Here is a 24,774-nt window from a genome sequence, read left to right as displayed (position 1 = left end):
GCATCCTTAGCTTCTAATTCCATGGATTCATTGTTGAATTCTGGGTGGGAGCAATTCTCTAATGATGCTCCAAAACTTCTAAATTAACAGTCCTTAATTGCAGGAAGAAAAGCAAAACTTTTACTAGCAGGTCATTAGATTTAGTTATGTGAGATGCATCCCAACTTTACCCCTTGTGAGATGACCATAAGAGTCACTAAATGATATAGTAGAAAATAATTATGAGCATCTTCTCTCTTTGGCAAGACTGAATTCCTTCAAAGGAAGGTATTGTTTGTCAGTTGGGCTAGAGGTCTGGTGTTTCAACACATATACACACAATATGCAATATACACATAGACTATGACATGTGCAGGTAAATAGCAGAAGTGTGACTAGCAAGGAAAACAAATTCTAAATTTAGATACTTCTGAAAAGGAATTGATAGTTCTCCATAATGGAAGAGAGCTATGAAATCAAACCTGCCACATACAGAGATGGTCCTCCAAGATACTATGCAAAAGACTTGAGATTAGTTGCTGTTAGAAAGCTGGTCACTTGGAAATGGGTAGCCAGATGAATGTTGGCCAAGAGAAATGAATTTTGCTGGATCATTGTATGGTCTTCATTTCTACCACCTTGCACTTGCACATTGAGTGGACAGTGGGAGGGTCAGGGAGGAAAAGTGAATTATATTCCCAGACTGGGCAGGCTTTCCCTCCTGATTAGTAGGAATTACTGTGGTGGAATTGCTTTTTTTGGGGATCTCATGCAAAACACAGGAATCCTTACATTCTGAGGCTGTTCCAGAAGTTCCACATACATCTCCAAGTCTTTATCACTAGTACTCTGTACTGCTTCTTCCAAGTCCCTGACCATCTGACCACACTATTAACCACTGCCCAGGAATAAAGGCAAATTCTCAAGTCAAATTCCTTCTAAATAAAATGGCTGAGGGCATTGGCTGCTGTATCTTATTCGCTTAGCCAATTTGCCTTCTCTGTTTTCTTCCAAGGCCATCCATGAATAATCTCTAACATTGCATCAGTCTATTTGGCAAGGGACAGAATATCATGCAGAGGGATTTTAAAAACAGGCCTATTTTTTTCTCCATTGTCAACTGGCATGGAGAGAAATTTATAGGTGTGGCTTGAGAGAGGGGCAACCCATATGCTAATATCTTTTTCTTCCTGTGCAGCTCAGGGCACTTGGACTTCCTGCATTGTAGGATTTGATAGGAGATGTGATATATATGTATATGTATCTATGTTCCTGTTTTGTACACATGTATGTATATAAATATTGAACACATGCATGTATTACCCAAAATATACAAGGGTCAAGACTTTTCCTGTCATATGTAATCACTCTATTCTCAACACACAACAAATGCCAAGATTACAGTAGTAGGCTTGTTAGACTTAACCAATAAAAATATAGTCCTGCCAGTTAAATTCTAATTTCAGACAAACAATAAATAATTTTAGTATAAATATATTCTGTGCAATATTTGGGAAATATTTATTCTAAAAAAATGCTGCTCACCCACATTTCAAATTTAACTAGGCATCCTGTGTTTTTATATCGGACAATATTAATTCTCAATAAGCTGCATTCATAAAGGAATAGTTTTCTTAAATCAAGAGATTTATTTAGTGCTCACTGTATCCTCAGTTCATTGAAATTTTCAACAACTATATAATATTTTGAAGTACTAAGCCCTTCTCCCTGTGGCTGCTAGAGATGGGGAGAGTCAGAGAACATAAAATGTAAAGGTTCAGGTGTAAAATGGAAAAGTTGGAAAAAAAATAGCTGCTAATCAACACTTTCTCTTTTTTCTAGCTAGACATGGACAAAAGGAATGAGGGGGTAGTCAGAGTTATTTCTGAAAAGATAGAAGTTATTTTTCCCATTGAATGAATATTGTATATGGAATACAAGAATTTTCAGATAGACAAGTAGATCTAAGAACAGAGGGAACCTCTGACCTGTTTTCTGACTTATTCCTAGAAAGCTGGATAAGTTAGCTATTGCTGCGCAACAAATAGCTACAGAATTTGGGGACATGTAGTGCTGGACCTGTAATTTTGCTCATAGGTGTGCAGGTTGTTTATGGAAACTCTGTTTCACACTATTGATCTCCTCCATTCATCCCATCTAGGGACCCAGGCTGGAGGGGCTGTGACTCCTGACACAGGAAGGAAACTCCCAGGGTGTTGATTGGAATTATGCAGGGTCCTTTCAGGCCTAGATTCTGGCCAATCACACTGTCACTCTGCTCACATGCTATTGGCAAATTAGGTTCAGGACCAAGTTCAATATCAATGAGGTGAACTATCACTTCCTGGTAAAGAGGTGAGAGGACAAAGGGTGAAAATGAGTTGAATAAGAATTGCATCTACCACCAGACAGGAAACAGTCACAAAAGGTGTTGAAGCAGAAGGGCTTGAGGCAGCCTCACTAAGACCTCAAATCCTCTCCTTGAAGAAGGGGAACAGAACAATACTTTTTTTCTAATCAAAGGTTTAGAATGTGCCATTTTTTTTGTCTCTATTAGTTCTCCTATTCATTCTATAAAATAGATACTAAAATTCCTGTTTTGTACATAAGACCAAGGCTGACAAAGATGGGTGATTAGCCCAGGAACCCTGGTAAGAGTTGAAGAGCTGGAATCAGAAACCCACATGGGGGGGCGGGGGGGCGGGGGGTGTCTGTAGCCTGTGCCTTTGCACTGCTCTGCACTGTGGGTGGGAATCCTGGTCTCTTCCCTTTGATGGTTCTTGTCTTCTGTCTTCCTCCAGGGACCTTGGAGAGCTCTCAAAGATAGCTGCCACTCACAGCTATGCAAAACCAGGAGGAAAATTTTACTGGGTGAGTTAAGCCACTTTGCAAAATAGAAGTTTGGTAAATGTCTTACCACCAAGATCGGCAGAGTCTAGAAAAGCACCTCTTCCATAAAGCTTTAAGAAAGCACAGGTTGGCTGCCTCCAGTCAATCCCCTGGGGAGTCCTCCTGCAGGGAAGGGGGACTGGACTGTCCTTGGCACAGCACACTAGCAGGCGAGAAAACAGAACTGATGGGCTCCAACAGCAGCCCTGAAGTGTGTCTACCTCCAGTTACACTCTATTTATCAGGCTCCTGGCTCTGCCCAAGGCCTTCTCAGCTGCTGCTGAGTCAGTAGGGTGGATATTTAATTAAAGTCGTGGTGCTGTAGAAATGAGAGATTGGGAAGACAGCCAGTCTCTGCAGCCCTTCTCCTCACAGGTTCTTCCATGCACAGCCCCACTGCCAGGCCTGGCAAACAGCACAATCAGTCCCATGAAAGAGCCCATCCAGATCAGAGCCTGAAATCTCAACAACGTGGCATTGGAACCTTACAAAGGCATACACATGAATAGAGAGGGTGCAACAAGTTCTGTTTTATTTAACAAGCCATTCTGCAGAGGCTGGTAGCCATGGCTTGAAGTTAAGTTGTAACATTAACAGACTGAATCATAGACTAAACCCTGCTTTGGAAGGAGTGACAGTCACAAGGGACAATGGTAAATAGAGAACTAAAGCACTCATGGTTATGATCATTAGCTGGATTGTGGCCCAGAAACTACTCTGGGAGGTTTTGGAGAATCTGGATCACAGCAGGTGACCAAAGCCAATGTGAAAGGGAGCTTGTCACTTCCTAATCCCAAATCAAGAATCCGGGATGTGACAGTCCTTCAGCAGCAGGCCTCTACATTACCAGGTACAAACACGGGTGAGAGGCTGAGCATGTGTGCCAAGGAGGAGAAAGAGCTGGAGGGTACTGTCTGGCCAACTAAGTACTAACTAAGTACCAACTAAGTTGGTACTCCAGCCAACTAAGGTGATTGAGTGTCAGATGGAGGAGAAGCCCACCCGCCCCCAGGGTGTCACTGTCTAAAGTCTGTACATGTGGACCAGCAGGACATCAATGCTTCCAGCCAGACAGACCCAAGCAGAAGGCAGGGGATGGCTAGGTGCAGGGAGCTCATGTATCAGCTCCTCACTGCCAGCCCCCACTTTCTGTGTTTCAGGCACTACTGTGGTCTCTGAGTATCAAAATGTGAGTAACATACAATCCTTGCCTTCAAACATTTGATTTTCTAATGATGGTGACAAACTATTTAATAAGTTATGATGACACAAAGGAACATCTCACTGCTCTTTAGAAACTTTCCCTGATTCCAGCTCTGTCCTGGCTTCCTCCTTTCATAGCCTTACCTAACAGAGTGGTGATGGAACCTTCTGTGCCTTAGTTGCCTCACCTAAGAAATGGGCACGGTTCCAACTTGAAGTGTGGATATGAGGATCAAACTGAAATTATTTATAATCATCCTTTGACGTCTATTCAGTATTGGTTCCGGGACCCCCATGGATATTAATGTCTGAGAATACTAAAGTTCCTTATATCAGAGGCATAATATGTGTATATGCATCTGCCCATATGCTTTGCCATCTCTAGATGATTTGTAATACATAATACAATGCAAATGCTATATAAATAACTGTTATTCTATATTATTTATATATAGAAAAGTCTGTATGCTTTATTATTGTCCATCCACCCACCCAAAGAGTGCATTTTTCTTACTATGTTCTTCCTGAGTGACAAAATTAGTTTTCCCACCATTTCAACTGGTTGAAAAATTTCCAGTGTTTCATCTGGTAAGAAGTCAGATCATTTGTATTTCATCTGTTTAATGTCTGATTAAGACACTGACGAAGCACCTCTTTCTACTTTTTATTCATCATCAAAGGAAAAAAAAAGTCTCAGCAGTATTGTGAACTTAGCTTACCCTATTCATCCGGAACTGAAAGAAGTAAATAAAGTAGCAAATTTGGAACTAAACCACCAGTCAAATCATAGCAATTGCCTCTGGACATCCTGTGTTTAGACATATTGACATTTTGTGTAAGTCTTAACTGATTCATCTCTTAAAGGAAATTACAAATAAATACCATACTTACCAAGCTTAAAATACACAATTGCTTTCAGTCATTCAACGCTGGATAAAACAGTGAGCAGCCAGAGTTCCTCAGGAGAAAATTAACTGCTCTTGAAAAGAAGAAAAATAGAAGTGTGCCGCTCCATACACAATCTGCAATCTTTGACTCGACATATTAATGCTTTTAATTTCTCTTTGAGGAGCAATGGAAACAAGGGCAATTAGTGATCCATTTTTCACATTCTGGGTCTTTGAGGTTCCATGGCAGGCTGAGCAAATGAGGGGTGTTACTCTGATTTCAGAAACACAGTTTCTGTAAAGGACAGTGCTTGAGTAAAAGCCCGGAAGCACTTTGTTCTTGAGGCTTTTTATTCCTTGAAGTTTTAATAGAAGTAAAATGTATGGGTTAGAGCAGAAAGGCTGAAAGGCATGCATTCATTGTTCATTTACTTTCAGGCAGTTAGCCCTGGCCAAGCCCTCTATCAGCAGAGAGACGCCAGGTGACTGAGACAGTGTCTTGGGCGGCCAGTGCTGTTTGCAATGTGGGCATATTTTACAAGTGACTCACATTTTGTAGAGGAAAGACAAGAATGTTTACCTGGACATGTGACTGTTTTGCCAGTTCTTTGGGGATCATCTAAGGAAATCCTCTTCCTTTCTTGGCTTCCAGTTTCCTCAACTACAAAATGAAAGTTGGGGCTTGATGCTTTCTGTGTTTGCAAGATCTATTCTTCTGCAACCCTAAGAGGTGACCATTCCAGCTGGCCAAGCATATACACTCAACTATTTAGTTCATTATTGGTGAAAAACAAATCACATTTAGAACTCTTGACTTTGAAGTGTGGCTTGGAAAAGATATAAACCAGTGGCTATCAAATGTGGCTTTGCATTGATATTGATATTTAATAGCTCATTAAATGTCTATTAACATGTAATGCCACATTCGTACAGAAAAGTGCATCCATTGGTGAGTGTTCACGAAGCAAACACACTAATTATACTGAGAAATGGCATCTTGCCACCTCCTGGGAAGGCTTTAAAAATTCCCAAATTCCCATGTTTGACTTCAGACCCACTGAATTGGAATCCTAGGGTAGGAACCAGGGGACAGTTGTTTGCACAGGCTCCCTTGTGTATCTGATCCAGCCAGGCCAACAGTGCCATTTGCAAACCTCTGAAGTCAATAGTAGTTTTGTGACATTGGAATAAACATGAAGATTCTGATCATCCACACAAAAAAAGGGCACAGGCATGCATTAGTTGTGTTAGCATGAGGCTGAGGAGCACAGAGTTACTGTCCCACAGGGAACTGGATCAGCCCCAGGCCACACAATCTGCTACACTCATATGTGCATTAGTTACAATCCACACCATGTCCCTGAGGTGGTGATATCGTGCTTTTACTGAACAGATGAGAACACAAGCTCAGGAGGGTGAAATAGGTGCCAGAAATCACACAGTCAGGGAGAATCTGTATTGAGTTCAAACTCAAGTCAGTCTGATACACAGATTCAGTATGTCCATCTCCCTAGTCCATAGGTTTCATCCTAAGATTAAAACCAGTTTCACTGGGTGCAGCGGTACATGCCTGTAATCCCAGTTGCTCAGGAGGCTGAGAGAGGAGAATTGCAAGTTCAAAGCCAGCCTGAGCAGCTTAGTGAGGCCCTAAGCAACTCAGAGAGACTCTGTCTCTAGATACAAAAATGGGCTGGGGATGTGCCTTAATGGTTAAGTGCCCCTGGGTTCAATCCCTAGTACCCAAAACAATCAAACAAACAAACAAAAAATCAGTTGCAACACAACCCACAAAAATGCTGAACCCATACGGGGATGTCCCATGGCTTATGTTGATGTTAACACTCATCAGATTTTTTAAGAAGTTGTATCAATTTTAGCACTAGTCCATTCTAGTCCATTCTAATTGTATTGTGGAGGTTCTGGGAAAATTCATACACACACAGTTTCACTACTGCCATCTTTGTTGAGATCAGATCAAAACCTTTTCCCCAAATTTAGTATAAATCTTTCTTCTACTACAAATGTAGTTTGGTCAAATGTAGTTTTTTCAGAGGCTGCACATATTCTATTATTGATTAAGAATTTTGTTATAGTAAATCTTGTTGGAAAAAATACAAGTTGTTTTTTAGGGCTTATTTTAGGGCTTAAAGGTGTTACGCCGTTTACCCTACAGATGTGTTTAATTTTGTGGTAAATTATAGAGAAGAGTAGAATCACTGTTCTAAAAACGATGCTCTGTGAAACTCATAGTAAACTATCACAGATTCTCCCCTTATTTTATCTTATTTTAATTATGCTTTTAGTTTTAAGGTTTTGGCCTGGGAGGTGTCTTATATTGTTATAAATACTTTTATCCCAGTGGCTTGGGAGGCTGAGACAGGAGGATTACGAATTCAAAGACAGTCTCAGCAAAAGCAAGGCACTAAGCAAATCAGTGAGACCCTGTCTCTAAATAAAATACAAAATATAAAATACAATATTCGGCTCAGTGGTTGAGTGCCCCTGAGTTCAATCCCCAGAACCCCCTTCCAAAAAATTAAATATGGGCTATACTAAAAAATTGCTACTACGTAGATGAGAAATGATGGAGGCCAGAAGATAGATCAATGCATTTCTTCTCACAGCTACATAAGACATTGTGATATCTCCTTAGGTATAAGAGAACTTCTAAAATTACATGTAAATATGGTATAGTAATCTGGTCATGGGCTTTCAAGTTTTGAAGCTAGGATTATCTGGTTTAGGAGGCTGAAAATGAGCACTGATAAAGAATAATGGCAGTGAATTATTCATAGGATTGCAGGATGGCTTTCTTTGGGACAGCAGATCTCAACTGGAGCCATTTTTCTTCCCAGGGGATGTTTGGCAATACCTGGAAAGTTAGGGTTGTCACACTGAGGGAAGGGACATTGCTAGACATCCTACAATATGCAAGGTAGCTCACCATTAAAAAAAAAAAAAAAGAATTATTCCAGAATGCCAGGGGTGCCAAGCTGGAGAAAACCTGGCTCAGGTAATGGCAATAAATCTCACAGAGAGACTAGCTTTTCTGTAAAATAATGGGAAAGAATAAGCTATTTCTACTTAGATTGAATATTACCATGCTGAAGGAGACCATGTATTTGCAGGGGCTTGCTTAGATGCTAAATTAGATCCCCTCAGGGCTGTATTGGAAAATGGAGCCCAGAGAAAACCACTTCCTCTTTGGAACTGGGGCTATTAAGCCTTTGCAATCTCCTCTACCCCATTATTCTCACCTCCATGCTAATACTTCTCTGAGGGCAGAATTTGTTATTCTAATGAGAAATCAGCACACAAACTAAAAAAAAAATGATACCAATGTAAGATGTATTTCTTTTGAACAAAGTTAATTTAGGTGTATAAAATCTCAATTGAAATATTGTCAGGATTTTTTTTTTCCTCCAGAATCCTAACTTGGAACAAATGTGGCTGCTATGGTGTCCCTAGGAGAGAGTTGCTAAGGAAACCAAAAGCCATCCCCACTGCCGATGCACTCCATCCCCATAGATTACCATTATGGCCCATCAGTCATTTTGAGAGTCAGAGACAACACAGTGAGCAAAATGACGACTTTATCCGTTTATCCCAGGGGAACAGTTTCAAGAAATAGATTTACCCAATGCCATCAGAAGATTATCGAATGACCCCTCCTGGTAATGAGACAGAAAATGGATGTCGCTCACAGAGATGTTACCTTGGAATACATTTCCAAGTCCTTAACGCTGTATCATAAAAATGCAAAATATAGTTTCCGATAGACTGAAAAAATACATTCATAATAACAACTACAGTAAGACCAATCATATGCTGCATATGGTTGTTATTGTTTGGAGCACAGTGTATTGACTTAAATATAACCTTTGTGTAGTTGCTACAAAAGCTGACCAAAAAAAAAAAAAATTATGAAACTCCCCCACAGAGTGCCAGGCACAAAAAGTATTTTTTAGTGAAATTTTTATGGGTGTGATTACATTTGGAATATTATACCAGACAATGGCTAAGGAGAGGTTTCAGTCAATGCAACCAGGCTGACAATGCTATAGAAGGAACAGCTGTGGAAAATGGATATCGTTCAACTAATAGAGATTATTATAGGAGAGTAAGTGCTGCCTCTTCATACCTACAGGGGTGACCTGCTAGAGAGCCTGGGGCCCTACCTGGAACTACACAGACCTGAATACAGAAATGTTCCAGAGAGAGGCCTCTCCAGCACCAGTCTGGTGCTATCCTGATTGATTGATTCCCTTTGCCTACATGACCACCAGCCTAGGGGATCCATTTCCCACAGAGCTACTGAGTTGGGCCCTCTGCACCTGCTGGGGTCCCTCAGCCTCCTCTGCCTGCCTGTTATCAACCTCAGCTTGCTTACTTGTGCCATAGAGTTTGTTTCCTGCCCCATGTGGACACCTTGCACTCCAGGCTTTGCACTGCCAGCAGGGACCTGACTTCCTCTGCCTGCCTGCCCACTGACCTCAGAACCATGCTCTTCCTGTTTTCCCATGGCTGTGGACCAGCTATGTCCCAGCAATCCAGCAAGCTTCTCTGCCACACAATGGGCTTCAACTTTACCTTCTTCAATGACGGAAATGCTTTCCAAGTGTGCCCTTCTTGGAGCATCCTCTCTCAGACCCAGGGTGACCTTGAAAGTCTTCTTTTCATTTTTATCATTACTGTCTATTCAAAAATTAAAGATTGCTTATATACACTTCCCCTGTTTAAATTACTTCATGGCGTCTGACATGTGGTTGGACCCAGAATGATCCACCCATCTCCCTCCCTTCCCAACCATCCTGGAATTTATGTCAGATCATAAAAATAAATGCCTACATCATTTGTTTTGTTGTCATGGGCAAAAACTGAAACTGCGGACAGACTACTAGAAGCTGTTCCCTGTTCTCTGGAAGGTCAAAGGTAGATAGATCTGCAGACTAGAATTAAACCAAACACTGATTTTCTGTTCTTCCTTCTCTCAGGAAATGCACACACTCTCCAGACAGGAAATTGCCCTTTGCTTCAACAAAGTACAGTGACCTATAATAATATTACATCAGAGCCCTAGTTCTGTATTCCACAGCAAGGCAGAGTTAGTCTCTCCTCTCCGCTACGTAAATGTTAGTTCCCGTGCCTACAGATACATCTCTCTCTCTCTCTCTCTCTCTCTCTCTCTCTCTCTCTCTCTCTCTCTCTCTCTCTCCTCTGTGTGTGTGTGTTTGCTGGAGTTACTATTGTATATTACTTACCACATGACGACAGGCATTGTTTTTATATCTTTCTGTATTAACTTTTTAAATTCTATTCGACGTCCCTTTTAGGCAGGTATAACTCATATTCCCATTTACAAAAGAGTAAATCAAGGCCATGAGAACTTAATTTGCCTAAGGCAGAAAAGTCAGTTGGCATCTCTCAATTCACCTGTGCTGTTACTAAGGTTGAATTCACTTATATCTAAAATAAGAGAAGATAGGAAGTTAATGAGCCGGTGACCCTAGGGAAGTGTCTTTTCATTATACATGATTAAGCATGGAAAAATGTAAATCATAAACATGATGAGTTCTGTTATCTCATTTGCTTTTAGACTAATGTGTTAGAAGAATTAAAATAAAGGTCAGAATGAGCAATTCCTGTCCCTCCTCCCTTTCCAAAGCTGTGAGTCAATTCCTTCCAGATACCTAGCCTCTCATTTCCCAGGGAAGATTGTAAGAGACTGAGAAGACACTGGCCAGAGGCAAGGTCAACCAGTTTCAAATTCACAAGCACTTAGGACAATAGCCAGTGGAACCAGAAGACCAGAGTGGGATAACTTTTTAATTTTTCAAAATTAGGATGTTTTTGAGAGTAAATGGGGTTGTTACAATAATTACATTAGAACAAATCATATAAGTCAAAACCATCCTGAGCATACCCACACAGAGGGTAATGCCATTAGCCTAGAGGATAAGACCACCAGGGTCCAGGCATGAATCAAGTGGGTGACGTGATTATAGAAAGCTAACAAAGGGCAGGAATGCAAGGACCCCAAAGGGGTGGTGACCACCAAGGACCTAGCACAGGCAGAAGGAGCTCCCAACTCTTGATCAGCATGAGTGGGAGCAGCAGAAGAGAGCTGCCCACAGAGCTAGGTCTTGGAGGAATTCTTGATAGAATTGCCAAGAGCAGGGGAAGAAGCAGTGGGGAGATGCTGTCCTCTCTCCCCTCCTGCCTTTAGATCTCCACTAGAGACACCTACTGGCCTAAACCAGAGGACAAAGCAGCTTAGATGGTGCCACCTGGAAGGGAGCTAATCTCTTACTATTGGAGAAGGGTAGAGATGGGTTTAGGAGCAGAGTCAAGCAGAAGAATCAATGCACTGTGATATAATAACCTCCATCTCCCCATCATGCATCAGTCAGCATAACAAGTCCAAATCCTCCAGTAGTTCCCTATTCCTTGGACTCCACTGCTATGGCTCTCTCTGCACATGCCCTAATCTAACCCCTCAGCCACCTCCACCTCCTGACCCGACTCCTCTGCACTTCTGATACTTAGCAAAATCTTTTCTCCACGTTTTTAATCGGTGCATTATAGTTGCACATATTGATGGGATTTGTTTTACATATTGGTACGTGCACACATTAAAACAACATAATTTTGCCAATATCACTCCCCAGCACTTCACCCCACTCCCTGTCCCTTTCTTCTAGTGATCTCCCTTTGATTTTTAGGAGATCCATCCCATCTGTGTTCTGTTTTCTTCTCTAGCTTCCACATGTGAGAGTAAATAGAAGTTTTTGATTTTGACTTATTTTACTTAACACAATTGTCTTTAGTTGTCCTCAAATGCCATAATTTCATTTTTATTTTTGGCTGAATAAAACTCCATTGTGTGTATATATACCATATTTCGTTTATCCATGTGTCCACTGATGGACACCTAAGCTGGTTCCATAGTTTTGCTATTGTAATTTGTGATGGCATAAGTATGAGTATGTGTGTATCACTGTAGTAAGATGATTTTAATTCTTCAGGATAAATACTTGGAAGTGGTATAGCTGGGTCATCTAGTGGTCCCATGCCTACTCTTTTGGGAACCTCCATGCTGAGTTACATAGTCACACCAACAGTGTAAAGTGTTCCTTTTTCCCCACATCCTCTCCAGCATTTATTATTATTTATATTCTCGATGACTGCCATTTTGAATGGTGTGAGACGAAATCTCAGTGTAGTTTTAATTTGCATTTCCCTAATTGCTAATGATGCTGAACATTTTTCATGTATTTGTCGGCCATTGGTATATCTTCTTTTGAGAAATATCTGTTTAACTCATTTTGCCCACTTTTTAATTGGCTCATTTGATTATTTGGTGTTAAGGTTTTTGAGCTCATTATATATTCTAGATATCAATCCTCCGTCAGAAGAGCAACTGGCCAAGATTTTTCTCCCCTTCTGTGGGTTCTCTCTTCACCTTCCTAATTGTTTTCTTCGCTGTGCAGAAGCTTTTTAAATTGTTGCTGTGGTTTATTAACTCCTGACATTGTTTCCTGGGCTTTAGAGATCCTGTTGAGAAAGTCATTGTCTGTGCCTAAAAGCTGGAGTGTTGCCCCTATATTTTCTTCTAGGGGTTGCATAGTTTCCATTCTAATTCTGAGGTCTTTGATTCAAGCAAAATCTTCTTTATCTTCTCTTCTCAATGTGACCTTCATAGTTTTGCTCCATCTGAAATCTAGTTCAGTGGACTGAGGATATTTGCCATTTCTTTTTCTTCCCTTCTCCCCAACAACCCATAACTTTGAAGCTGGAGCCTTCTGACTCTACCACCCTCCACCCCACCTTGGTGAAGTCACATCACTGTGCTCCTCATTCCCTAAAGATGTGAACACTGGGCTCATGGTCACTCCTTCAAAAGTTATTGTAGTTCTGAAGTCAAACATGGAAAATGTTTTTAAAAATATCATTTAAGCACTTTAAATACTTGACTGCTAACCTGAAATTAGTTTCAGTGCTATCGCTAATTTCACTAATCTTTTTACTTCCCCACTCTCCTGATTGATGATTACTTTCTTCTCAAGCCTTCAGTATCTCTTCTCCCATTTCCACTTTCCCGGGTCACCTTTCTTCCTGTTTCACTGTACCTCCATGAAGCAATCCATGTTTGCCCACCATTACATCCATCTGCCGACATGTGTGCTCATCCCATTTTCTGTTTCTGTGGCTCAAAGACTACCAAGTACATATTTCCAGCCCACATCATCTTCCCCAAATCTATACTCACAAGTGCAGCTTATTATACAATGTATGCACCAGGACGCCTGATAGACATTGAGGCATTTTATACATAACCCATAGAATTCTGGCCAGCCCTGGTCATCCTCCTCTGTACCTGTTCCTCCTGTCCGTCACTCATCACAGTACATGGTAGTTCCACCCTTACAGATACACCATTATCTCATCTCAGACATCCAATGTATCAGGCATCAAATTTGGGCTCTATGGTCAAAACATTATCCTCAATTCAACCAATTATTACTACCCCAATCTCTAACCCCTTCATAAAGTCTCTGTTGCCTCATTTCTGAATCATTTAATATCCGCCTGCTTTGTCTCTGTTCTTCCATTGCTTCTCCCTAGTACAGCAATCAGAGAGAGTCATGTCATGTTATTGCTCTATTTGAAACCATGCAGCATTTCCCTTTTCATCCAGAACACAAGAGAAAGCTTGTATGGCCTAAAACCTCATATAGAAACTAGTTATGGGATTCCTGGAACTCATCCCCTTATCTTTATAGTCTGGATATGGAATGTCTCCCAAAGATGCAGCAATGTTCAGAGACAGGACATCTGGGAAGTGATTGGATCGTGAGGGCTCTGGCCTCATCAGGAGGTTAATGATTCGATAGTTGAGTGGACTACTGGAATGTGGTGGAGGCTATGAGAGGTAGGACCTGGTTAAAGTGAATGGGTGGGTCCTAGGGGGCATTCTCTTGGGGACTATATATTGAACCTGGCCCCCCTCTCCTCTTCTCCCTCCCTCTCTCTGCCTCTCTGTTTCCTGGCTGCTGTGAACTCTGCCAAGACCTTCCACCATCATATTCTACCTCACCTTAGGCCCAAAGCAATGGAGCCTACCAATGATGGACTGAAACCATGATCCATATCTTTTCTCCTTTAAGTTGTTTGTGTCAACTATTTTGGTCATGGTGATGAAAGCTGAGGAACATACTTGCTCACCACACTGCCATCATGCTGGCAAGCAAAATTCTTGAACATGCCTAACATGCTCATAAACCAGGGATTTTGCACTTGCTGTTTCTCCTTTCTGCAACCATGGATGGCTTCATAACTGACACTTGTCATTCATTCGTATCTTCCCTCCTCTATTATCACGCTCTGGCATATGATATTTTATTTATTTATTTTTGTTTGCTTAGCGTCTGTCCCTCCCCCAGGACTATAGCCCTTATGATGACAGCAGGTGCTCCATAAATACAAATTGAAGAATAAAGAATTGGAAATGATTAATTGGGGAGAGCCATGGGATGTGTGTACCAAGATTCTCTCTTTCTCTCTGTGACTACAGATGAGCCAGAGTAGTCAACAGAAGCTGGTAAACACAGCTTTGAACAATGACCATTCAACATTAGCCATTGTCCTGGTGAAATGCATTCTTGGTGACCTTGTGGAGGGCAGTAACTACTGATGCAGAGTTGCTTTCAAAGAGTAACTAAGTTGGTGTATTAGAATACATTGTTTGTTCAAACTATTTCCTGCCTAATTCCAGGTGTATCCTTGCATGGTCCCTTTTTTGGGACCCTTCCCCCATTGAAGAGGTACACTGCCAATCTGTTGTCACCCAATTTGACACTGTGGTCTGCTCTGACCAAGAAGTGACAGGTGCATGTCCACAAGCAGCATTGGTGTGATGTTGCCAATGCCCTTTTTCCTCTTCGAGAAGTATGTCCCAAATGAGGACAACTCTATCAGATTGTTCCCAGAATTTCCCTAGACTGAGGACTTTTAATAGAACTGCAGCCAACTAGATGCTGCAGGTGTGAGAAAATAAGCCTGGGCTATTTCAAGACACTGAACTTATCACAACTTAACCAGTGAATATTGACTAATGCAGTTGGCAAAAATGATACTGGAAACATCTGGAATATGGGCAATGGGAAAGAGCTGTTGCTGCCTCTCTTGCTCTTCACCATACTGACCCCAGAATATTCCAGCTGTGTTTAAATTCAACTCTGCTATGCCTGAACCTCTCCACCTGAACATGGCTGGAAAATATATTACTCTGACTCCCCTAATTTTACATATGTGATTATTAATCTGAAAGGAACTCAGAAGCTAATCCTGATGACCAGTGAAGGAGGTGACATTTGGACTGGAACCTGAACAATGAGAGGAATCCAGTCCATCCAGGGAAGAACAAGTACAGAAGCTCCAAGATTGGAACTAGTTTGGGGAATTTAATGGAGGGAAAGGAATATCTGGTTACAGTGCAATGAAGATAGGGCTGAGTGGGACAAGATGAGACTGGAGAGAGAGCCAGTGTCCAGAATTATCTGTACACAATTCTGTAGTCTCAGGAAAAGACAGTGGGTTTTCTTCATGTGCCATTGGGAAACCATTGGAGGGATTCAAACAAAGGAGTAGATAAGTTTCAGTTTGCTATTGCCACATAAAATATATTTTTAAAATTAGTGACTCAACACAACGACTTCTATTTTACTCATAGATCTGTAGTGTGGGCATGGCTTGTTGGAGTCAGCTTGTCTCCGCTGTGCCAAGGATCTGTGGCAGCTCAGAGGTTGAGGTCAGGCATGACCTGAAGCTTTATTCACTCATATGTCTGGGGAATTATGCTGGCTTTCAGATGGAACAAGATGGACTACAGATAGCCACGTGGCCATTGGACTTCCTCACAACATGGTAGCTGGGTTTCTGAAGTGAGTGTATTGAGAGAAAGAGCCTAATGGTAGTTCATACAGGAGATTGTCCCAAAAGGCTTCCCAGTGCCAAGGGGAAGGAACACAGACCCTCCTGTTGATGGATGAGTTTCAATATCACCATGTAAGATGAGATACATTGGAATGAGATATATTGAAATGGGATATATTGGTGCGTCTAACTTTGGAAAATAAAATATGCCCCCAAAGAGTATGACTTATGTGTTTGAAAGGACACCCTTGGCTACTTTAAGGAGAACAAATTGGAGGAAGGCAAGAATGGAAATGGACCCTGGTCTGGTGGCTCAAAAGATCTTGGGGAGAAGTGATAGTGAGTTAACTATGATTGGGGGATGAATGTAAGAAGCAGGGGATGAATTCAGGAATTAAGCCCCCATTTGGAATCAGGTTACTTAAAAAACCCAGAGGCTCCAAAGGCAAAGGAGAACAGGCAAGTGGAAATATATGCAGAGACACTATCTTACCTTCAAAAGGAAAGGTATATTTCTTCCCATTTTCTGCCAAATATCCAGGACTCACTACTGGGGGTCACTTTTTTTTTTTTTTTTTGAGAGAGAGAGAGAGAGAGAGAGAGAGAGAGAGAGAGAGAGAGAGAATTTTTTAATATTTATTTTTCAGTTTTTGGTGGATACAACATCTTCATTTTATTTTTATGTGGTGCTGAGGATCGAACCCAGCGCCCTGCTCATGCCAGGTGAGCACGTTACTGCTTGAGCCACATCCCCAGCCCCTACTAGGGGTCATTTTAAAGTGGATTTGCTGATTTGTCAATATTATTGTTATTTCAAACACATATTTGAAATGGATATTTTAGTGGAATAGAACTGCTATGCTAAATAAAAAACTGTGATTGACCAGCAGATAACACCTCACCTTGACAGTGGAGGAGAAATCTAGGAAGGTTCCTTGATTCGGCAGAGTGCCTGCAGACAGACTTTTTTGAACAGACATCAGTTGGGTTCAACACATGTGCAACTGACCTCCTTTTTGACAGATTTATCAACACCTGGTCCTCTCCAGTCATGGTGTGCCATCTTCCTTAATAAGTTGTCACTGAGGCTTCTGAGAAACAATGACACCTGCTCCCATAGCCTCCTGATTACTAGTAAGATCAGACATTCCAGACCTTCTATGTCACAGCTCTTCACTGCTGTGATGCCTCACCGGGAGAGGAGAGGACACTAGCTTTGGAATCCAACAGTGCTAGGCTCCAATGCCAGCACTGACACTTATGAGCTGACTGACCTTGAGAGGCTTATTTAACCTTTCTGGGTCTCAGTTTTCTTCATCCTAAAACAATGATGATAACCCTACTTCATGGGGTTTATTATAAAGATTAAATGAAGCACCAAGATAGTTGCTTGCATGGAATCTGACACATCTTATGGGCTCCATAAATTGTAATGATAGTTATTACCTATTAAAGAATAAAGGTGCCGCAATATTTAGAAATCCATTCCTAAATTTCCAACAGCTAGCACCAGGCATACAGACCATTAGAGAACAGCTGACACTGCCTGCTGACTCTGGTCATGTCACATCCTTTTATGGCTCAGTGACTTAACATTTAGAAGACGGAACTTTCACAGTGAGAGCAAGTTGAAAAATAAGTAAAACCCCAGAGAGCATTTAGGCACAAACCAACTTAGATGAACCTGAATTTCTCAGCTCAGTCTGCCAGCTGGATGGCTTTTACATTCTGCTTGAGCAAAGCTATGCTGTCCCAGAGGTTGTTGCAAATTCACAAGTGCTATATGCATGTCAAAGACTCAGGGGGAGATTAGCTCTGAAATGCTGACGATTTTGTACACATCAACAAAGCTTGGAGCAAACGGAGGTCTGAGAAACACTATGAGAGCCTTCAGAAGGTGAGTGTGTGAGCTGTCACCAGACCTCCCCTGCCAGGTAGCCTTGGCAGTATGGTAGGTCACCCAAGTCATCATGCAAGTTTGCAGATCTTGGAAATGAGCAGATGATTGCATTTTAAAATTTCTCATTCAGTTGTTTAGTATCAGACAACACAAATATTCCCTAACTTCATGCCTTCTAACTGCAGCATCTTCCTTTGATAGGTGGCTTCCCCCCACCCCCACACTAGTCTCAGGTATGGCTGCTCTTTATTGAGTGCAGTAAAGGTGACGAACCCTATAATAGATTTTACAAGCATGATCTCATTTTCTCCTAACATTTGTTCATCTGTGTAACAAATACTAACTGACTGCCCAAGAATCTGTAACAGGGTACAGTTTCACAAATAAACTCCTGGGTTTCAAAGATGGAAAGGGACCAAGTCCCCTTAAGAGGTGAAAAGACATATATTTGATCTACAAATATATGAAAAGATGTTCAACATCTCTAGTAATTACAGAAATGCAAATCAAAACTACTCTAATATTCCATCTCACACCAGTCAGAATGGCAGTTATCAGAATACACCAACAATAAATGTTGATGAGGATGTGGGGGAAAAGGCACATTTATACATTGCTGTGGGGCTGCAAATTGGTGCAACCAATCTGGAAAGTTCTATGGAGATTCCTTAGAAAACTTGGAATAAAACCACCATTTGACCCAGCTACCCGACTCCTTGGCTATACCCAAATGACTTTAAATCATCACACTATGGTAACGCAGCCACATTAATGTTCATAGCAGTTCAATTCACAATAGCTAAACTCTAGAACCAACCTAGATGCCCTTCAATAGGTAAATGGATAAAGAAAATGGTGGTATATATACACAATGAAATATTACTCAGCATTAAAAGAGAATAAAATTTTGGCATTAGCAGGCAAATGGATGGAGTTGAAGAATATCATACTAAGCAAAGTAAGCCAATCCCCCCCCCCAAAAAAAAAACAAAAACAGAATGTTCTCTCTGATAAGTGGATGCTGATTCATAACAAGGAGGGAGAGGCATGAGAAAAATGGAGGAACTTTGGGCAAAGGGGAGGGAGGGTGCATGGGGACAGGAAAGATGGTGGAATGAGATGGACATCATTACCCTAGGTACAGATATGATTGCACATATGGTATGACGCTACATCGTGTACAACCATAGAAATGTAAAGTTGTGCTTCAATTGTGTACAATGAATCAAAATTCATTCTGCTGTCATATACACCTAATTAAAATTAATTAATTAATTTATAAAATAAAATAAGAGGTGATTAGGAGAATCAGGATGAATTAATCTGATTTCCACACTGTTCCCAACAAGCCATGCTTCCCCGGGGCTGCAAAAGCTGTGCAAGGAGAGAAAGCTAGACCTGGAGTCTGGAGATCCAGGCACTTTGTTTGGCTAGTTACTGGTCCTGGCCTTGGGTAAGTCACTGAATCTCTTTGGGTTTATTTCCATATCTTTATGGCACATTGATGAACACTTTTTGACCTGCCTTCTGGTGTTTTGCAAGAATCAAATGCCGTAAGGAAACAGTTCTCTTTAAGAACAACCTTTATGGGCTCACTTAGTTTCTGCTGAAATGGTGCAAAGGACAGGGCACTCACTGCTTTGCACACCTGGCGATGTTGGAGAGCTCTGGTGACCACCTGAGTTACAATCTGCTCTCCTGCAGCTTCCACTCTGTGGTCCAGAGTGAAATCAAGAAAGCCGTTTTCCTGGCTTTCTTCAAATGTATAATTTTAAATGTATTTTCTTTGATTCTATTATTTTAACATAATTCATATAACAATCATTGACTAATCTTGCAATTACCTTTCTAAGATGAAATATGCACAATAAATCATGCAACAATTTCGAGTGCTATTAATTTCCACACAGGATCCCCTTTTAGCATTTTTGACAGGTAGTAAGTAATTTTATTTTCATCTATTGATCGGCTCAAAAAACAATTAAAATTCATTTTTTAACCTCATCATTTATCACACTTATATAAATTTAGAGCCCAATATTGTCTCCATCTCCTGCCTTCCAATGCCACCCACTAAAAGTAGCCACTGTCAACACTTTGATCTTGCTGCTTGTGAACTGATATTTTTCCTTATGCGTTTGAAGATACAACAACACAAATACACAAACATTTTACCCATTTTTTAAAAAAATATTTTTAGATGGATATGGACACACAGTATCTTTATTTATTTATTTGTATGTGGTGCTGAGGATGGAACCCAGTGCCTTACACATGCCAGTCAAGTGCGTTACCACTGAGCTACAACCCCAGCCCCAATTTTACTCATTTTTTAAGGACGAAGAAACAAGACACTGAGTCAAGGGACGGAGAGGAAAGCAAACTGAAAGTAACTCCTATGGAAGAGTAGAAACTGGGGTAGCCAGCTGCACCTAAAGGGGCAGTTTCTCCAGCCCATAGAATAGTTGTCCCTGAGCATAGAGGATCAGGGTTAGAAAATCTTCTGATTTTGCATGAGAAATCAGATACCCAGATTTATATATGTCAATTCCTACTTTTTAATGTTGGCAACTGAATTACATTTCTTAAGAAAGATACCAGCCTAGATAAATTCTTCCTCGGGGCTTATCTAGCCAGTGAGCTGCCAATTGGAATATCTATTATAAATATCAGTCAGCCTCTTGTTTATTTTCATGTAAACTATTTGATAAATATCTTTCCTTATCAGTGCATATATGTCCCCTAGTTCTTTTTACGGTTGCATAATATTCTATTGCATAGCTGGCCCCTTAACCATCTCTTTACTGATGGTTAAGAACTCTAGTGTTTCTAGTCTCTACTTCTGATCTATTATATGTTTTTCTAACATTCAGTCTTTTTTACTTCTTTTTAGCTATTTCTCATTCCAGTTTCCTTACCTCACTTCTCTTAGACCACTTTCAAATGAATTTTTGCTGAATTGTCCCACATGCTCATCATTTATACCAGTAAGATTTTGGCAGAAATTCATTTTAAGTTGGTTTGAGAGAAATGTAACCATATGTGTTGGAGCATTTTGGTTCATAATCATTGATCTGTTCTTCCTTGGCCTCCCAAGTGTCTACCTGGAAAATAAATGATGTGATCAACTAACCCAAAATCTACTCATCAGATAAAGCCATCATTCTCATCTTATGACGATGTGCTCCAGACAATTTTATAAGTATTTTACATCTTTGATCACATTCTACCTATAAAATTTCATATTTAACACTAAAATATTATTCAAAAATATTTTATAGATATTTGATTAGCTACATTATTTTTTATTCTCCTGATTTTTGGAAACCTAGTTCATTTCCAAATTAATATTATAAATAGTACTGCAATGAATGTCCTTAGGCAAAAACCCTTTCTTCCTTTCAGATTACTTCCATTAATAGAATCCCAGATTTAAATCCAGATCAAAGTGTTGACAGTGCATACTTCTAATGGATGGCATTGGAAGGCAGGAGATGGAAATAATATTGAGCTCTATGTAGGATTTCCAGGGAGAGAGTTATGAATATCTCCAAGGCTCTTGAACTGTATGCCAGGTTTCTTTTCTAAAGGTAGAAATACTCTGTGTTCCTTCCAGCTGTGTCAAATGTGTCTACATCGTTGTACTCAATATCCAATATTAGATACTTTCATATTCTACAGTTCAATTAATCTGATAGGTTAAAAATAGCATTTCATTGTTATTCTAATTTCCATTTCATTGATAATGAGATTGAAAAATGTTAAAATGTTAATTAGCCATTAATAAGACTCTGTCTTAAATTTCCTTGTTCTTTTTCCCTTTACTTAAGGGGAACTTCATGCTTCTATTACCTTTTGGCATGAATGTTATTAAGGATATCACCCTTTGTCCTGTTGAAAGCAAGTATTGCTCCCTGTTTCGTTTCCTGCTAAATGATTTTGAGAGAAATTATAATTTGGATATAAAAAATATACTGACCTTTCTCTTTGCTATTTCTTCAATACCTTTTAGCTTAAAAAAACTCTTGCCGTCATCTTTGCTTAGGTTTTATCACTATTTATTTCCATTTTGTCTTAGTACTTTTTATAATTTTGTTTTTAACAAGCTCATTCCTTCTCGGTAAGGTCACACTATATAAGGCTTTTGAGGTTTAATAGGAAGTTACATTTACATTTTGTTTTGTTCTTCTTGGAAACTCTGATGCTGCTATCGATTGTCCATTTTAATAAGGTGCTTCTGTTCCAAAGCAATCATGCAAAGGCATGATTGGAAACATAAATAATGAAGACTAAATGCTTTCCTCCCGCTTCATTATTTAGCTAGAGAAAAGCTAACTGTTACTCAGGCATGAGACACACCCTGTTTTCAATCAGATAAATGTAGGAAAATAATAATAATAATAATAATACACATTCCTTTTGTCTGGGGTAATAGTAGAAATGAATTAAAGTGTTGAATTATTAAAAATCTCTTGTTTTCTAAGCAACTATGCACAGTATCTGGCATTGACAGGGTGAATTCTAATCCAAAGGATTTCTTTGAGTTGTTAACCAAAAATTCAGTGACAAGGACTGGAACAGTTTTTATAATGCAAAGGAAAATGCCAACCAAACTCCCCAGACAATAGACTATTTATCACAGTTTGTCCAAGTGGAGCAAGTACATAATTTTTTGATCCAGCTGACACATTCAATTATCTTCTAAAAGTTTCCATCACAGGTCTCCTTTCAGCCATTTATTGGGTACAAAAATGTAATCCATAATTATAGATATTTCATGTGCCTTATATCAAGTGCTCAACAATCCCTTTCCCAGGCTTTCCATCTCCCAGACAAAACTGAAAAAAAAAAAAAAGAAAGAAAGGAAAATAAATGCTTAGCAATCAAGATTTGCAAAGTGGCCATGAGGGGCAGCCAAGGAATTGACAGCTGAAAACAAGGAAAAAAATATGTACAGTGTAGCCCGGGGTTTGGGTTTGCTGAGGAAATAATTTGTTGCGTATCATAGACTCACAGATGTCTGGGACAGAAAGGGAATCTGTGAGCAATAATAATTTGGTCTATCTCCCTGCTCTTAGATATAACAAATAACTTTCCAAATGTATGTGTGTATCTTAAAAATAAAAATGTGAAATGGTGAAAAAATATCAGAAGCAAGGTTTGAGATCAGTTCTACCATTTTCTAATAATATTTCCTTGGGTATAATTCTGGATTCTTCTCTGAGTATAAAAGGCTATCAATACTGGCTGGGTTCCTGTGATGTTAATGGGGTACCATATAGAGTTAACAATAAATGGCAGTCATTTGTCTCCCTCTTTTACCTCCCCATTAAGAAATTTGGGGAGACAAGCTGATAACTAATCTTGAGATATTCACCCATATTTATAAGTCCTCTAAAATGGGAAATTTCCTTGCAGGCCAAATTTATATTTTTCATGTAGTACATTTGGCTTGCTTCTGGTTTATTTGCCAATGAGGATAAAGAGTAGAGATGATCAAACTTGGTCAATTAATCTTTCATTTGATGTTTTTGTAGACTTGATAGCTGCCATTTGTAAATGATTCAGGGCCCTTATCTTCCTTTCATTAAGCTTTTAAATGAAAGAGAAACAGCAAGAAGATTAGTACAAGTATCATCTGACAAATACTTTCTTTTCTCCTTTATATCTTGTATCCAGCTCCCCTACCTCTGCCCCATGTACTCCACTTTTACAGTTCTAGAAAGGAATACCTAAGACATGACACCTGGCTTTCTGTTGGACTCTCCAAGTTGTCTATCCCATTACAGAAAAAGCAGAGAAATAATGTGTAGTGGATGGATGCCAATGAACAGGAGCTATTTATGGCTGAACTGAACTTGGCATTTGATCCCAGCTTCCTCTCAATTGAATGTCAACTAACTGCATTAAATAATACTCTGTTTTATTTAAAATGCACAAAACCAACAAGTATAAACCAATACCTTTAATTTATGGAATATAATAAATAGGAGGAACTTAAAAAGAATATATTTTTGCTTCCATATTAGGCAAACTGAAGCTCAGAGATGTCCAAGGAGGTACCAAAACAATAAATAAGTTAGTTATTGTACAATAGAAAGTAGCTACATTTTGTCACTCATGTAGTCTTTGGTTTTTCTCTTCCCAAGATGACAGCAAAGATTTGCTCAGGTCATTGTCTCTAAAGACATCCCTTAAAACCACCCATGGAAGTTATTTACAGTTGAGAAAAGCCTAACATTGCTGGGAGAATGGATAAGACAGCAGTCTTTGGCACACAATTGGCAACCAAAAAAAAAAGTGAAAAGAATCAATGATGATTTTTCTATCCATCAATCATTCCATTTATTTATTTGTATACACACATAAATATTTGCATATATGCATATGTTAATATACATTTATATTATATGGTTACATGTATATATGTATATACACATATGTATGTATATATATGAAATGTTTGATAGGTTGAAAAAACATACTTATACATATAATACTTAATTTCTTTTTTTTAATATTTATTTTTTAATTGTACACAATACCTTGATTTTGTTTATTTATTTTTAAGTGATGCTGAGGATCAAACCCAGGGCCTTGCATGGCTAAGCGAGCACTCTACGGCTGAGCCACAACCCCAGCCGCTATAATACTTAATTTCATATGTAAATGAATATATTTTATATTCATTTAAATATATAATTTTATACTTATTTATATATAAACAAATTTATATCAAATAAATGCATACGTATGTGGTGTGATGTGTATACATATGAAACACATGATTAGAATGTGATGATTGAGATTATTGCTCAACAAATAGTCCATCCAGGGGATGGAATTTACCCTACCCCATGTTTGTGGGAGTTTCCATGTGACTTGCTTTGACCAATAGACTGTTAGCAGAGGTGATACAAGCAGAGGTTCAAATGTGCTTGTGACTTTGGTTTGCCTGGTTCTGTGGAACCCACAGTGAAA

At 39.7% G+C, this 24,774-nt stretch overlaps 1 long non-coding RNA gene across 3 annotated transcripts in view; it reads left to right on the top strand.

The window, feature by feature from the left end:
• LOC139704745 (uncharacterized) overlaps positions 1–24,774 on the top strand; it is a 94,131-nt gene that overhangs the window by 36,063 nt on the left and 33,294 nt on the right. For 2 of the 3 annotated variants that reach the window (XR_011706722.1, XR_011706721.1), the window contains exon 2: positions 2,781–2,850. This is a non-coding gene — a long non-coding RNA (uncharacterized lncRNA). Of the gene's footprint in view, positions 1–2,780; positions 2,851–9,105; positions 9,685–24,774 lie in introns of those variants that run through there. The other variant, XR_011706720.1, reaches the window with a different exon arrangement.

This window comes from Marmota flaviventris, chromosome 2, assembly GCF_047511675.1.
Source record: "Marmota flaviventris isolate mMarFla1 chromosome 2, mMarFla1.hap1, whole genome shotgun sequence".
Taxonomy (NCBI): Eukaryota; Metazoa; Chordata; class Mammalia; order Rodentia; family Sciuridae; genus Marmota; species Marmota flaviventris.
This window is presented reverse-complemented; position numbering and strand designations above follow the sequence as displayed.